The sequence below is a fragment of the Crocodylus porosus genome, unplaced genomic scaffold, assembly GCF_001723895.1.
Source record: "Crocodylus porosus isolate Cpor-Errol unplaced genomic scaffold, CroPor_comp1, whole genome shotgun sequence".
Taxonomy (NCBI): Eukaryota; Metazoa; Chordata; order Crocodylia; family Crocodylidae; genus Crocodylus; species Crocodylus porosus.
Genome location: NW_017728947.1, coordinates 95,820,749 through 95,835,269, shown reverse-complemented (window position 1 = coordinate 95,835,269; position 14,521 = coordinate 95,820,749). Strand labels below are relative to the sequence as shown.

Sequence of the window (14,521 nt, the reverse complement as noted above, 5' to 3'; positions counted from 1 at the left end):
GTAATTTAAATCTAGAAGATCATGTGTCAGAATACTGGCATGAAAATGAAATGCTGGCTTTACTCCTTGTCAAGGGGGGGAAAACTCTAAACCAAAGTGATTACTTAATGCTAACTCTTAGAAATGTTATACTATTACAGAAATACCCTCATTTTTTTGACACTCAAACACACATCTATTTGGATTTCACTGAACAATGCACTTTCAAAGGGAAGAGTTACTTAACTTTTTTATTATAACATATTAAAGAGCTTGAAGGAGATCCATATAATGCAGCCGACTAAGAGACACCAGGCCAGGTTATCTGCTGATATAAATGGACTCCATTAATGTCAATGAAGCTGCTCCTGTTCATCCCACCAGGGAGTTTAGCCTATCTTGTTTACAGTAAGGCTCTGCCAGCAAGATTAAAATAAATAGATGCTGCTGTCTAAAGTAACTGATAAATAAAATATTGAGGAATAATCTCCTTCTGAGAAGATACAATGAAATACCAACAGCCAAAGATGGCTTGGTTTTGGCACCAGATCCCTGGAGTCTGATCTTGCTAACCCCTACAGTAAGAAGCAGTAGGCCTAGGAGTGTTTACAGGAATAAGCTTTAAGATAGCATGCTACTGAAACGGAAACGGCAATAAATCATTGCCTGAGGAGATGATGTGTTTGTAAAGGAAATCCTCCCCATCCCCAGTGCTGGTAAGCCTTCTTGATAGAGAGCTCAGCCTTTTCAAGAGAAGCCAGTTGCCAAATGTGTCTTGCTGCTAATGAAGCACCCGCAGCCTGGGAAGCTGTATTGCCATATGAGATGCCCTTCTAGCATATAGGGTTGCTGGACAAGTGAGAGCACACCTGTTCTTTTCTTGGTAACCACGCTTTTGCAAGGGGGTGGTTTGAGAGTGCAGACAACTTCTTCCTGGAGTTGCTGCACACCAGACTGTTTCAATGGCAGACCCTCCTCCCATGCTGTGAGCAGCTTTTCTTGTCAGTCAGGTCAGGTGTAACAGAAGAACAATAAAAGTGCAATTGTTTGGCACAGTGAGCTAGCCACATGGTTTCAAACAGCTTAACTCAGCAAAATCTCTTATTCCCGCCCCCGCCCCCCCTTTCAGGTGCATTCTGTCCTGAAAGGGGGAATAGGAAAAAAAATCTTTGTCTCAAGATTGGGCCGGATTCTGATCTCATTTACACTGAAGAAAATCTGAGCTGACTCCACTGAAGTCAGAAAGGAGGCACAGCTGGGTACATGCAGAATCTTGCTCTGTTCCCCAAAGGGTGAGAACACTCTCTGCCAGTGCATAGTGGTGGTGTGGGTATTATTTATCATTTGTACTGTAGTCTTATCTAGAGACATCAATGCTTGACCAGCCCCATCCTACGCTCTGCTCTGCATTAGGTACTGAGCAAACAAAAATGAAAAGAAACAGTCTCTGTCAGGAAAGGTCACTTGGTTAATCAGGCAAAGTCCATAGGCTGGCTTCATAGGGAGCTAGGAGTCAAAACCAGACCCACAGTCAAGAGTCAAGACCAGAGTTCCAGGTAAGCTGGACACCTACGCCAGTCAGAGTGAGCCAGGAGTTGAAGCACTATGGATCAGTCAGGAGCAAGAATCAAAGTCTTTGCCCAGCCAGCATACTGCTATTTGGGACAAGCTATTAAAGGCTGGAGTGGTTGGGACCTGTTTCCCACCACCTCAGGGGCTGGTTGCTCTGATTACTCCATTAGAATCTGCTGGGCCCAGGGCACTGAGCTGAGCTTCAATGGGGCGGGGGGTGGGCAGCATTGGTTCCCTGCAACCTCAGAGGATCCATTGCCCTAATTTTTCAGTTGAGAGCATCTGGGCCCTGATCTGAGCTCATTACAGCCCCTTTCATGATTATTTACCCTCTGGGACACCAAATCTATCTAGAGAAACCATGGCCAGTCCTGTATACCTTCCTGCTGAGCTCGGGTCTGTTGCTGACGAACAAACTCTGCCCACTCACTCCAGCTCTCTGAGCCCAGGTCTGGCAGTAACCTAGGTGGCCAGAGGGGTCCTGATCATATACCCACATACCTGGGACCAGTCCTTGACTCAGTAGGGAGGCAGTGCAGACATGGCCTATGGCTTTTTATAAGCTGGGGGAACAATATAAAAATACGAAGATTACTGAGTGTAGAAGTAACTAATATTTCTCTTAACCCACAGAAATTAAGATTTTAGAACTTTTCCTATTGTAAATTATTAAAAAACAAAGTTCTTGATCAAGGTTTAGGAAAGCTTTAGGTCTAGGAAACTTGTAATGGGCTATCAGCCAGAATTTTTACTAATATTAAATTGACAGCTCCAGTAATGGTACTTCCACAATTTATACTAGCTAAGGATTTGGCCCATAGTGTCTTTCACCTCTAGGACATTTATCTGAAAATTGTTCATTTCAGTAGCAGTTCAGTTCTGTCAATTCGTAATGACACAAATGACACTATAGGTCACAAAAGTACAGTAGTAAAATGCATATCACGTTATTTAGATCCACATGTTAATGGATATGGATCCAGAATACAAAACACAATAAGCACCATTGGTAGTATCTGGCATCCTTGCTGGTGCTTCCAGCAAAGGTGGAACTGCCTAAACAGAGGAAGTGACTTGCTTATTGTCCCAGATGCTGTCTATCTATCTTCGCTGGGTCATACTGTGGTAGGTTGCTTATACTGCTTCTGCCTTTATCATACTTATTTCATGCAAAGGGGATTCAGTTTGAAGAGCTGTCCATTCTGTAACATTTACGAACATTAAATTTATGTTCAATGAGGGGCAGTAAGGGACTAGGTTAACCAAGTTCAAATTCACAAGCACAGGTGATTGATTAAGTCTGGTACATTCCACACACCATCAAAATACAAGCCCACAGAATGCTTTAAAGTAATATCTATTGAAGAAATTAAAATGTTATCCAAAATGTAAGTTCTTTTAAATTCAAAATGTGTCTATTTTGCAAATGAAAAGAAAAGACTTATAATAAGATCATAAATGTAGGAATCTACTGCTCTGGCTTCTCTGCGGAAGAATGACTCATGAACCTGAGAGATGAGCTCCTAGCCGTTAAAGTTATCATAGCCCTAAGGCAATTAATTCCTTTCTTTCAAAGTTTTACTTGCATGGCAACAACAGATTTGTGACAGAAAACAATGTAAGAATGAGAGACGGGAACTGCTCAGAGCAGAACATTCAAGCCCTTCTTAGTAAACGACACAAAAGACCATGCACAAAGAATGCAAAAAAAAAAAAAAAAAAAAGCCAGTGAAACCCAAAGGAACTTGATAGTTCAAGGAAAAAGCACAAGCCAAATTAGCATGGCTCTAAACCACAGAGAGAGACAGGGACCATGCCAAACTGAATCATGTAAATGACAAGTGTGCAGGAAATTTAATAATATACATTGCCAGGCTAAGGAACAGAAGTTGAACTTGCAGTTATCCCACTGAAGCTTGCAATAACAATCCTATTACACAAGCACCACCTGGGGCTTCCCTTGGCTCAAATGGTGGGAGAGTGGAATTCTTTCTCCAATTTGTATGCAGATGGCATCACAGTTTGTAACTGTATCCATGTCCCTTTGTGGGTTTGAATCCCATACAGATGACAGAAAAATGTCAGTCACCTGCCTACCCAGAACTGCTCATTGCAACTGCTGACCACACGTCAGGTGAAGATTTCCTGAATTAAGTCCCTAAAGACATTGTATGAGAAGAGCACTGGTTAAGATGGCCTAGAATTAGACATTCCAGCCCTGTTTTGGTTTGCACATACATGTCACTCTAACTCACGAAGCAGCAGGCAACGTGTTGACATTTTCAAGACTTCTTTTCCCTCGATAGCTCTCAAGTCTGCTGAGACCCAAATGTCAGACACAATGAGGGTCACAGATCTGAAACAAGGGACAAGAAAGAAAGAACAGTTCAAAATTCTATAAATTATATGGGATTAGTGTCTTTAGCATGAACATGAAGAGATGAGCTGGAGCTGTTGCATCTGTTTGGAAGTTCAAGCCCTGATACCCTAGAGGGGTTGGGAAGAAAGAATCCTGGCTCAGATCTCTGTAAAGATAGAGATTATTTGCAAAATTTAGATGTGGTTCACAATTCAGTATTTCCTTAAGATTCAGGTGTCTCTGGATCAATGTTTTACCTATAATTAACTTTGTCTATAACCTCTGCTTCCAAAGTCAACAATGTTTTAATGTTCATAAATATCAGGCATGAAAAGTGAGAGGGATACTAAGGCCAATGTAACACTAAACAGGGGTCCTAAGTGACGGTTCACTCTGATGAGGGGTATGGGGTGGGGGAACTGTGTTTCCCGCTTAGGAACAACATACTAGATTGCAATGGTGAATACTCAGAGCAACAAACAGAGCAGAGATACCACACAATGAACTTTGACTGCAAAAAAAAAAAAAAAAATTAAAACCCCGGTGCAGTTCTCATTTAACAGTGCTGCTTAGATTGTCAGTGCAAGAAGGAAATTTTATGGAGCGTTTTTCTTAGTGAAATACATAAGCTGTTTGCTGTGACAAAGTTGCTTTCGATGGCATGAACTATTCAGGCGCTCATCTGGTATGTGGAGGTCATGTTGGCATTTCAGGGCATGATCCTGCTTCCTTTCCACCTTGAACTGTCAAGAACAGGGAGGTAGGACATTAAAGAAGACAAATTAAGTTCCTCAAAATGCTGTCTCACATACAGAAACTAAAACATACTCCTAAATGTAGTATCAAAGAAGCTTTAATCACTTTAGCTTACGTATGTATTTTAAAATGTTTCAGTCACTTAGAGGTCCATGTTCCTAGAGGTCCACATAAAAAGTGAAAATGTTAAAAAGAACGTAATGTAAATTATTGTTACTGTATGCATGTGCACTACTGTCCTCTGCTGGGAAGTACTGGAACTGTTTGTGTCTAACAGCCCATATGCCACTAAACACTAGGGCTAGGGTCAGAAGATACACATAAACCAGTTCAGTGGCAATGTGTAGGGGGTGCACAGGGGTAAGAAGGGATGTAAACCTTTATGCTTCTGGGCATAAGCCAAGCAGTAACAGATGGTGCTTGGAAAGGAACTTACCTTATGTGCAGGTTTCCTCCATGGACCTCATAAACATCTGGTCCTGACCACATACAGAGACAGGAGCTGGACCACTATTCTGCTTCAATACCTAGTTTCACCTTTTTGCTGATTTTGTGTCAATTCTGCAGGAGAAAATGTCCTAAGTTTTGTTTTTTGTTTTTTAACACTCACGGTTTACTTCCAAGCTCTTTATGACACAAGTCATTTTTAAATTATAAGATCCTGGCAGATCAGGTAACTCAGCTAATCAGTATAATGCTGCCATTAGCTCATATACACTCTGCAATCCTGTTGATTAAAATGTCATAAGAGCAGTCTGGAGATTTTCTTGACACCTGAACAATGGCTTTAATATCACATGCACAAAAGTCAGCTTTCTGATTATACTCTGCAATGGGATTTTTTTCTTCCACTTACCCATCAATGAAATTTGCCAGAGCTTCAAATATGATTCTGAGAAGTGTCGATCACCTGTCACTTCCAGTCAGCAGCTGCATATACCTATTGCTTCTTAGACTTAAGTAAAATGATACAGGGGCTGGAGGTTATCTAAAGATTAGTGTAATAGTCTCTTCCAGCAATAGGGAAACCATCCCACTCACTCAGTAGAAGTGGTTGGAACATTTTAATATAAACAATTTTGATGAAAAATGTAAATGAAATACTGAGATTTTTGATGAACCCTCCATTTTCTAACTATAGCTCTAACACCTAGTGTATGTCTATACCACAGTGACTACCACAGACTGAACACTGGAGTGGGGATAGCATAGAGATCAGCATAAATTGACTATCCAAACCTTTATCTAGCTTCTTGGGTCAACTTTTTGAGTTCTGTGTTACTCTGACTAGCATTTACAGGGACCCTAGAGAGCTAGTTAAACTTCTTCTATACTATACCTTAGTTACAGCAATGACTACATTGTTGACATACAATTAGACATGGAAAATAGCTGGCTTGGCGTGCGCCTCACAGTAGTATGAAATGTCCCCAGTTGGAGTGATCTGGACCCAATTATGCACTCAAGTGAACACAAGAATCTTAAAAAAAAATCTTTCATAATGTAGACCACATCTTAATAGAGAGATTGTCTACTGGGCACCTTCCTTCCCATTTACCTTTGTATGAACCACAACATTTGGTCGTGTGTCTCAGATTGAACCAACACATTCTCTGACAGTGTGTTTAGAGAGTGCCAACAGTGGCTGATGACAGCCTTGACTATTAGTGAACTTATTGTTGTAGGCTTCGTTGCTTCAGATTACTACAACTGACACAAGTTTTTATCACCTGAATCACAAAGGAAATGGATGCTATTAACTTGTAAGAAGAATCTCCTCATTCATTTTAATAGAAATTTTCCAAGTAGACTGAAGAAATGATATGAAGGAGCTGTAACACCTGAACTCAGTATTAATACATACTGCATAAATTGGTTGAATACTGGCTTTATTCTGTCTCCCAGTTATGGAGGCAACTGATGAAGGCTTTCATAGGGTAGTCCTGCTGGTCTGTTCCTGATTATATGGCGGGTGAGAGACAAAGGAAGAAAGAATTTAATGTGATTCATTTCCTGGGAGTGGTAGCTTTCAAAGGATCTGGCTGTTTAAATTAGAGCAGAAGAAAGGGACAAATCTTATTTGCATAGAGTAGTATTGCATAGTTTGCTTCATCATACAGCTTTGTTACATGTAACAGAACTTTCACCATCTTAACCTGCCTTACGTATTTCAAAATACTAATCAAAGGGTGGATCTACATGTTGCCATATAGCGACATTGCTACAGCATCGTGCTTTAGTACTTCCTTTTCGAAATACTAAAGCACGGCACAGTACAGGCAGTTACTACACTGTGCGAGTGGCATATGCTTAGATTTTGGTGCTACATTGCCATAGCGGTGTTCTATACTCAGGGAGCACACCACTATGGTGACATAGCTGGTGATCATGTGTAGACACACATGATTGCTATGTGCTGCATTGCTATGTTGCTATAGGGCAACGTGTAGACACACCCAAAGATTAGTCCTTGGCACTGATTTATGAGAAAGACTTTTAGGGCTGAGGTTTTCTAACTTGGGGAAAAGATTCATAGAGTTGTGATTCCAGGGAATAGATCCTCAGCTGGTATAAGATGATGTCAGTCCACAGACCCGAGGTCCTTGGTGTTCAATAGCCAAAGGCTCCTTCTGGACTATGCCCGTCACCCTAGAATATCCAGATTATTACTTCTCAGCCAAGTCACACAGGACAGCCACTTTGTCTGCAAATGTATTAACAGAGAGTCCCAGAATAAGGGAGTGATATGGTAGCAGTCTGCTGCAAGGAATTTGTTGTGATACTCCTTCTCTGGGTTAAACTAAGGTTTGCAAAAGATTGTCTGACATACTGGGCCAAATTCATGTGTGGGGGCAGCAGAACAGTGAAATCTCCAGAAGCCAGTGTGCTCGTTTGCTCTGTTTTCTCTTCTTGTTTCCAGCTCTGGGGGACCAGGAAGAACAAGAGAGATGCTGGCAATTTGAGGTTGTGTGTTGGCAACTCGAGGTTCAGTGCTTCCTGGGCTGCCTTGCAAGCATGCAAGGCAATTAGTAGAGTCTGGCTGGGATGTCTGCTTCTTTCCACTGAGACCAAGGTCTCTCCTGAGACAGGGGTCCTGGAAGATCCACAGGATCTCTAGGGGGAAAAGCATTAGAGCAGATCAGAGCTGTAGTGCTTTTTTGTAATACAAGTTTAGCCCTGTAGAGGGAACACTTGGGTAAGATGTCCTTTTCTATGCTGTTAACAATACCAGGGACCACATTCGTCCTTGAAGTTACCCACTAAATACTGTGAGATAACACCTAGGATGAATCTGACTCAGTAATTTGTTCCTTAAAATCCTCTTCATTTTTTACTTCCCTTAAGAAAATTCATGTAAGAAAATTTACTTTTAAATTCAGTACAAGGGATAGGCTTTGATGCTGTAGTATGTGGGCATCAAAAGCTTAGGCTGACATGTATATTAAAAGTACTTCTCACTCACAGCTTGCGGAGGGCCCCACAGACAACTGTAACAAACCAAATGCCTAGTGCATTGCTTATGAAGTGCTCCTATATTTCATCTTAAATCAGCACAAAAGAAACATAATTCTATCTGAACAACAGAGAGAAGCTAGCTTTGTTGATGTTTGCAAAAAGCACAAATCCATCAGAAATTCCAAGGGCAGGCATTGTTTGTAGTGATAAAAGCAGTAGATCTATTTGACAACATAAATGGATAACGGTATGTTGCATGGATACAGTCACTGCCTTTCAAAAATGTCAAAATGCTTTGCAAATATGCCTCATAGCCCTCCCCAGACACACTCTATGCATGGATAAACTGAGGTACCAAGAAACCATGAGGGGCACAAGTGACAGAACTGGAAACAGAATACCTCCCTTGCTCTAATCCCCGCTCCCTGATCACCTTTCGAAGGTGGAGGCACTTCCCTCTTCTTGGAAAGCTTTCTAACACCTAAATTTACAGATGTGGGCTGTAATAGTTTCTTTGGCTGAGATCCCTCCTCACCTAAAGTAGGTCTGTTTGCTGTGAATGGATGGCTGTCCTTACATACTAAGTATTAACTATCACAGGGATCTCCCTTCTCTGTACAAAGTAACATTCACTCTTCATTTTTACCTTGGAGCCCTTATTTACCTGGTTAATTCCTTTATCAAGCCAACAATCAAGCAATTTAAAAAAGCTTCATCCAGAAAATAACTCACCAACACTTCCCTGAAGAACAAGTCCAACCCCTTTTGGCAGTTAGCTCAAGAGCTGCAAGTCAAGGGCAGCCCTGGCAACATGCCACCTAATCCAGTCACATCCAGGTTGTATTTGCACCTGCATCCGTCCAGTCACCAATGGCTTCTTTCCCCAGTGCTATCATGGAATGATATGTCTAAGCAATCCCCTTTTTGCCCCTCCCCTTTCTTTACTTCTGAGCAATTTACAGATAAGTGTACTGGTGAGGATTGAGCAGTCCTAAAATCACAGAGCCAGGAAAAGCACTTCTCGCTTCCTGTAAGAAAGGATGTGATTAAAGCCATGTAAATAAAAGGCCTGGCTCAGAAAATGCTCAGTTGCTCGCAGACATGATGCAACCCTTATAGCATTGTGATTCAATGGACTAGAAAGTAGGAGACCTGGTTTTTGTTCCCTTCTTTACCCTGAGCTACTGCATAGCCAGGGTTAAGTCACTTTTTAATGCTGGGTTTCTGTGGAAGCATAATGAAGACTTTACTTTTCGAGACTGTCAGTGAAGAGCAATAGGGAGGGACTGTTATTATTCATGACTAGATAGGAACCAGGATGTAGTAAGCAGGATCTGAGTGTGGGCTCCCTATAAATACAGAGCTAAGCTTAGCCTTGGGGAAGGTGTGGTCCATGGATAAATTGATTCCCTTCCTTGTAAGGCATGGTGCCTCATAAAAACCTAAGAGAAACATATCTGCTAATAGACCTGAAGCATCCACTCACCCCAATATCTGGCAGTGTAGCCTTCCTTTCTTAAGTTTGCATGGTTACGTGGGATCCAATCAACCTAATTTAAACCCAGCAAGCTTTCTACAGATGTGTTATTAGGCCAGGGGTTATTTTGTACTTAAGCTAATGATAAGATGCAACCTAAGACCTCTTCTATAAAAAAAAGTGTGCTTTCTTGATGTTACACAATGCTGTTTTGACAACACAGGCTCCTGCTTTATAAACCAGTACTGTACATCAGGCCATGCTACCAGTAAATCCTATGCAGGACAGTTTTGTTGATAAGCCCTGATCCTTTGTGCAATCCAGGTCACTCTAGAAACCAAAAGTTTTGATCTCTTTAATGGAGTTTATGACCATGTTAATGACTATATTTAGAAACGTAGGACATAGGACTAGAAGGAATGTCCTAGTCTAGTCCTCTAATCTTGCAAGCAACCATGTACTGTAATTTTTCTCAGACTAATTGAGCTCCAATCAAAAACTAACTGGGGTGGTGGGGGGGGTTACCATCACTACTTCTACAGGACACTGTTCCAGAATATCATTGCTCTTATAGTTAAAAGCTTTCTTCTAAGCACCAGCCTAGTTTTATTCATGGCCAGTTTGACTCTTGTGAAAATACTGTCCCTTAACTTGAACTACTTTTTCCTCTTCCAGATATTTGCCCTCCAAGCATTCAGTTGGAGAACAACTCTGTCCCCTCCTCCACCTTTGTTTTGCTAAATTAAACATGCTAAGCTCTTTTAATCTCCCTTTGCAAGATAGGCCCTCCTTCCCCCTGATCATCCTACTAGTTCTTCTCTGCACCCAAACCAGTTCACATTTATTTTTCTTGAGCAGGAACAATCAGAATTGTATACAGAATCCCAGCTGAGGTCTCACCAGATCCATGTACTTCCCTGTTTCCACTAGACTTACCTCACCTGCCCTTTTCACATTAACATTTGATATGTGTGATATTGGGAATGTAAAGTGTGATATCTTCTATGCTCTGAACACACAGGTGTTCTCCATCTCAGACTTGTATTATTCTACAGTCTTTAGGGGCCAGGGATAAATGTCATTCCCTTGCAGCAATGGAATTAGCAATATTCATCCAAAGGAATGAGCAGGGAAACCCCTCTCTCATGCTTTAATGAGGACCAGGGAACTGTCTTAGTTTGAAGGGGACAGGAATGAATGAGCACACACTAGCACAGAAATATATTCAAGAGGCTGCAACTTTATTGAATTAAACTCAACACTATACAACTGATAGGCATAAAATGAAACTCCTTGGGCCACTGCTCTGTGTATCAAGAAGCAGTGCAGTAGACATGATGTTGCCCTTTCCCAGAAACAAACCAAGGCCACAGGCCCTTACCAATTTTTCACAGAGGTCAAGAGACCAGGAGTGCATTATGTTACTGTTGGGGTCAAATGAATAATTTACTAATGATACTTTTGGATCTGAAGGGTGATGGTTCCTTGAAGCTTTTTCAGGAATCTGTACCTAATAGGATGCTCTAGTCTAAGATGAAGTAAGATCATGTGGGAAATGGCCAACAGAATCAGTTGTAACTGAGTCCTGATGCATTTCCCCTTTCAGAAGAAGACACACGGCTAAAGCAGACCAGGAGAGAGGTGGCATAGTTCAGAGGACAGATTGGAAGTTAAGAGGCACAATGTAATGACTTGGGGAATTTGTCTATGTACAACCTATGAATTCCAGTTGATTTTATGAACTGTCACTATCCTTATGTCTGACAACTGACTTTTACTGTGTTCTTCCTTTTACACCTTGAATTAAAGAGATGCAGCAGTAGCATTAGTCCGTCTCTTCATGTGTGGGTCAGTGGTTAAAGCCTATCAGCACCTGAACAGAGTTTAATGAAGGAGGAACAAAAAATGGAAGTGGCTCGTAGGAAAGGCCGGTGTTCTCTGACTGCTGTTGCGATGGGGTGGGGGTGGAGGGGTACGGGACTCAGATTTGAAAGAATTCCACAAAAGCAGAACCAAGACATCAGTTGTCAGTACTGGGTCTTAATACGACAAAGCTTGAGAAACTCAAGGGAGAAGAAGGCGGCGTGGGCAGAAGAGGCTCCTTTTCCATCTCTGACCAGCTAAAGAAGGGAACAGGACAGACTAGACTCCACGATTCAAAGGAGAACCCATATGCAGGAAAAATTCCTTAAAACACTGACCAAAGTCCAAAGAATGCTCCAGAACCCTGGATCAAAGGCATCAAGCTGGTTTTGGCACCCAAGGGGATACAGACTATAGTGTCCTATTTCCATGAAGAAGTAAAAAACAGAGAACCTGTGCCCAGGAACTGTGCCAGACAGGCCAAGGGAAGTCACATTGCTGGAGTTTATAAATAATTATGACTCAGGAGACTTAAAGATCTCAGGGGAGAGGCCCAAACACAGCAGCTTGGTGAGTGTCCAACAAGGTAACTTTACTTGAATTTTCATCCATAAAATGCTACTAATTTAATACAAGACTCTCTGTGCCTTGGTTTCTCCATCTGTAAAATAGGTTGAGCAACATATTCTGGATCAGAAGCAGCCAATAAGGGCAGAGCATAATTATTTATTATTATGCAGCCTTTATGAGATACCCTCAAACCACTGTATGATCTACCCAGTAGTCTACCAGCATAACATTAAAACACTCTGCTAGCTTTTTACTCAAGGAAGACCCAATAACAAGTTCTGCAAATCTTCCCTCACTCTTTCCTGCTGAATTACTGTAGCTCCCATCCCTTCTACAGTCCATCCTTTCTCCATCTATGTGGAGCCAACCCTCCTCTTAGGGGAAATGTAGGCCCTGCACTGACTTCTGTACTCACTGCAGGCCTGGGTTGCCCTGACCTATCCTGCCTCATGCTCCTGCCTGGGTTCAGGGGGGATGGGAAAGCCATTAGCTGCAGGTTGAAAAATGCCAGTTCTCAAGCCAAAGCTGGCAACTCAGTGGCCCCACCAAGGCTAGCCCTTCTCCTAAGCAGCCTACACACACACACACACACACCACCCAACCATGGTATGGGCAAAGATTTCGCCCCACACACACACCAGACCCCCCCAGCTGCATGGGCCAGATCCAGCCCACAGGCTATAGGTTGCCAACCCTAGCCTAGATTTGTGACATATCCTCCAATCTTGTAGCTATAGACAAACTGACATAGCACACAGACCAGTAATCCTCAGGTTATGATGGAGAATGGCCCTCAAAAGGGGAAGAGCTGTAAAACAAAGAGTAATATTTCTTGTGGTACCCTAATAACTACTCTGGCATCTTGGATAATGGACTGGAAAGATCCAAGCACCTAAAACTGACCTATCTCTCTCCCACACCTTTAATTCACTTCTTGAGAAATGGGTGAGGTCTGGGCCACTGCATACAGCTGACTATGTTGTGTCAGGTCCCCCAGGGCCTTTTCTAGTTCCAGGAGCTGCAGCTTCATGCTGGCTGATGACACTTGACTTAAGTGACCAGCCCTTCAGTATGGTCTGGTCAAAGACATGTCTAAGATAGTTGCATTATTGTGGTAAGAGAGTTGGCTAGCATAGTAACAAAACCTTGGGTGAGGCTGGCCTCTCATGCTACAAGCAACCAGAGTAGTGGTGTAACTGCCCCTGTCCTGGCTGAATACTGGGGACTGAACTGGGAGCTTGTGGAGCTAAGAACAAGAGCAGCTATAGTTTCCTGGCCCAGGGCTGGAATAGACAAAGTACTCTCTCTGGGTCAAGCACAGTGGGGGGCCCTGTAATGGCTAGTCACCAGTCAGTTATAGTAGCTCATCCTGAAGTTGTAGAGGTGCAGTGACAGGCGCTAGAGAGGCACTGAGACACATGCTAACAAAGAAAACTGACTTGGTACCAAAACCACATTACGGTTTGGACAAATATGAAACCAACATGAGAACAGAAGAGAGTGGAGGCAAAATTACTTGTGGATGATATCTTGTATTGAGCTGTATGGCTGGGATACATATAGGCAAGCCATTTGGGTATCACGGTACCCTTCCTCAGGCCTTCCAGGGAGAAGGGCTGGGGAAATGAGCCTGCCAATCGATGCCATGGTGCTGCTTGGAGGAGAGAAACAGTGAGGTGGGCCGTGTGGGACAAGAGCAGGTGGGGAGGAAGGGAAAGGCAGTGGGAGGACATGGACAGAAGCAGAGGGGCCTTGGCTGTATCTGGACAGGAGTCAAAGGTACAATGATTATCTGCCTAGGACACGCATAATGCGTCCTTCAAATCTGGTAGCTGAGAGGCCAATGAAATGATCGAAAGGCATGTAGAGATGCATTGTTAGCTGCCTTAGCCTGCAGGCAGCAGGGAGACTGGCACCTTATAGACTAACCAAAGCGGAGGGACACAGACCCAGACACTCGGGGTTTCACAGGCTGAAGTTCTCCTCATCAGATGCTGTGCAAGGAGGCACCCAAAGCAGCGCAGAAGAAGTGGGGAACTCAGAGGAACTAGCGCACATGCCTGCCCCTGCCCCTGCCCCTTGCAGCCAGCAGCCCGGGGTCAGCACCGACCAGTGTTAACGACCAAGACCCGACCAGGCGCTCCAGTGTCACCTGCAGCCCGCGGGAACCAGCCACACTGGCACCTCAGGCGCGGAGCCCCCCACCCCGGCTCTTCCACCCTGGGCAACCCCTGCCGCTGGGCCTCAAGCCGCTGCTTATCCCCCGCGACCTGGGCCAGCAGCACAGGGGGGCTGCGCTCCCGGCTCTGCCCTGAGGCTGCAGGCGGCTCCCTGCCTCCGTTTTCCCACCTGCAAAATGGACACAAAGAACCCCCCGGCGCGGGAAACAACCCCAGCGCGAGCAGACGAAGGAGGTCCCTTTAAGAGCGCCCCAACCCTACCTTTGCCTTTGTACCTGCTTTTTTGAAAGCGCCGAGCCGCGCTCGCAT

The 14,521-nt window shown here is 43.4% G+C and overlaps 1 long non-coding RNA gene across 1 annotated transcript; it reads right to left on the bottom strand.

Moving 5' to 3' along the window:
• Positions 1–781: 781 nt before the first annotated feature.
• Positions 782–14,521, bottom strand: LOC109321746. The gene is made up of 3 exons (XR_002104161.1): positions 14,474–14,521; positions 5,103–5,227; positions 782–4,653 (listed from the first exon to the last, which is right to left on the bottom strand). It is a non-coding gene; the product is annotated as an uncharacterized LOC109321746 (long non-coding RNA).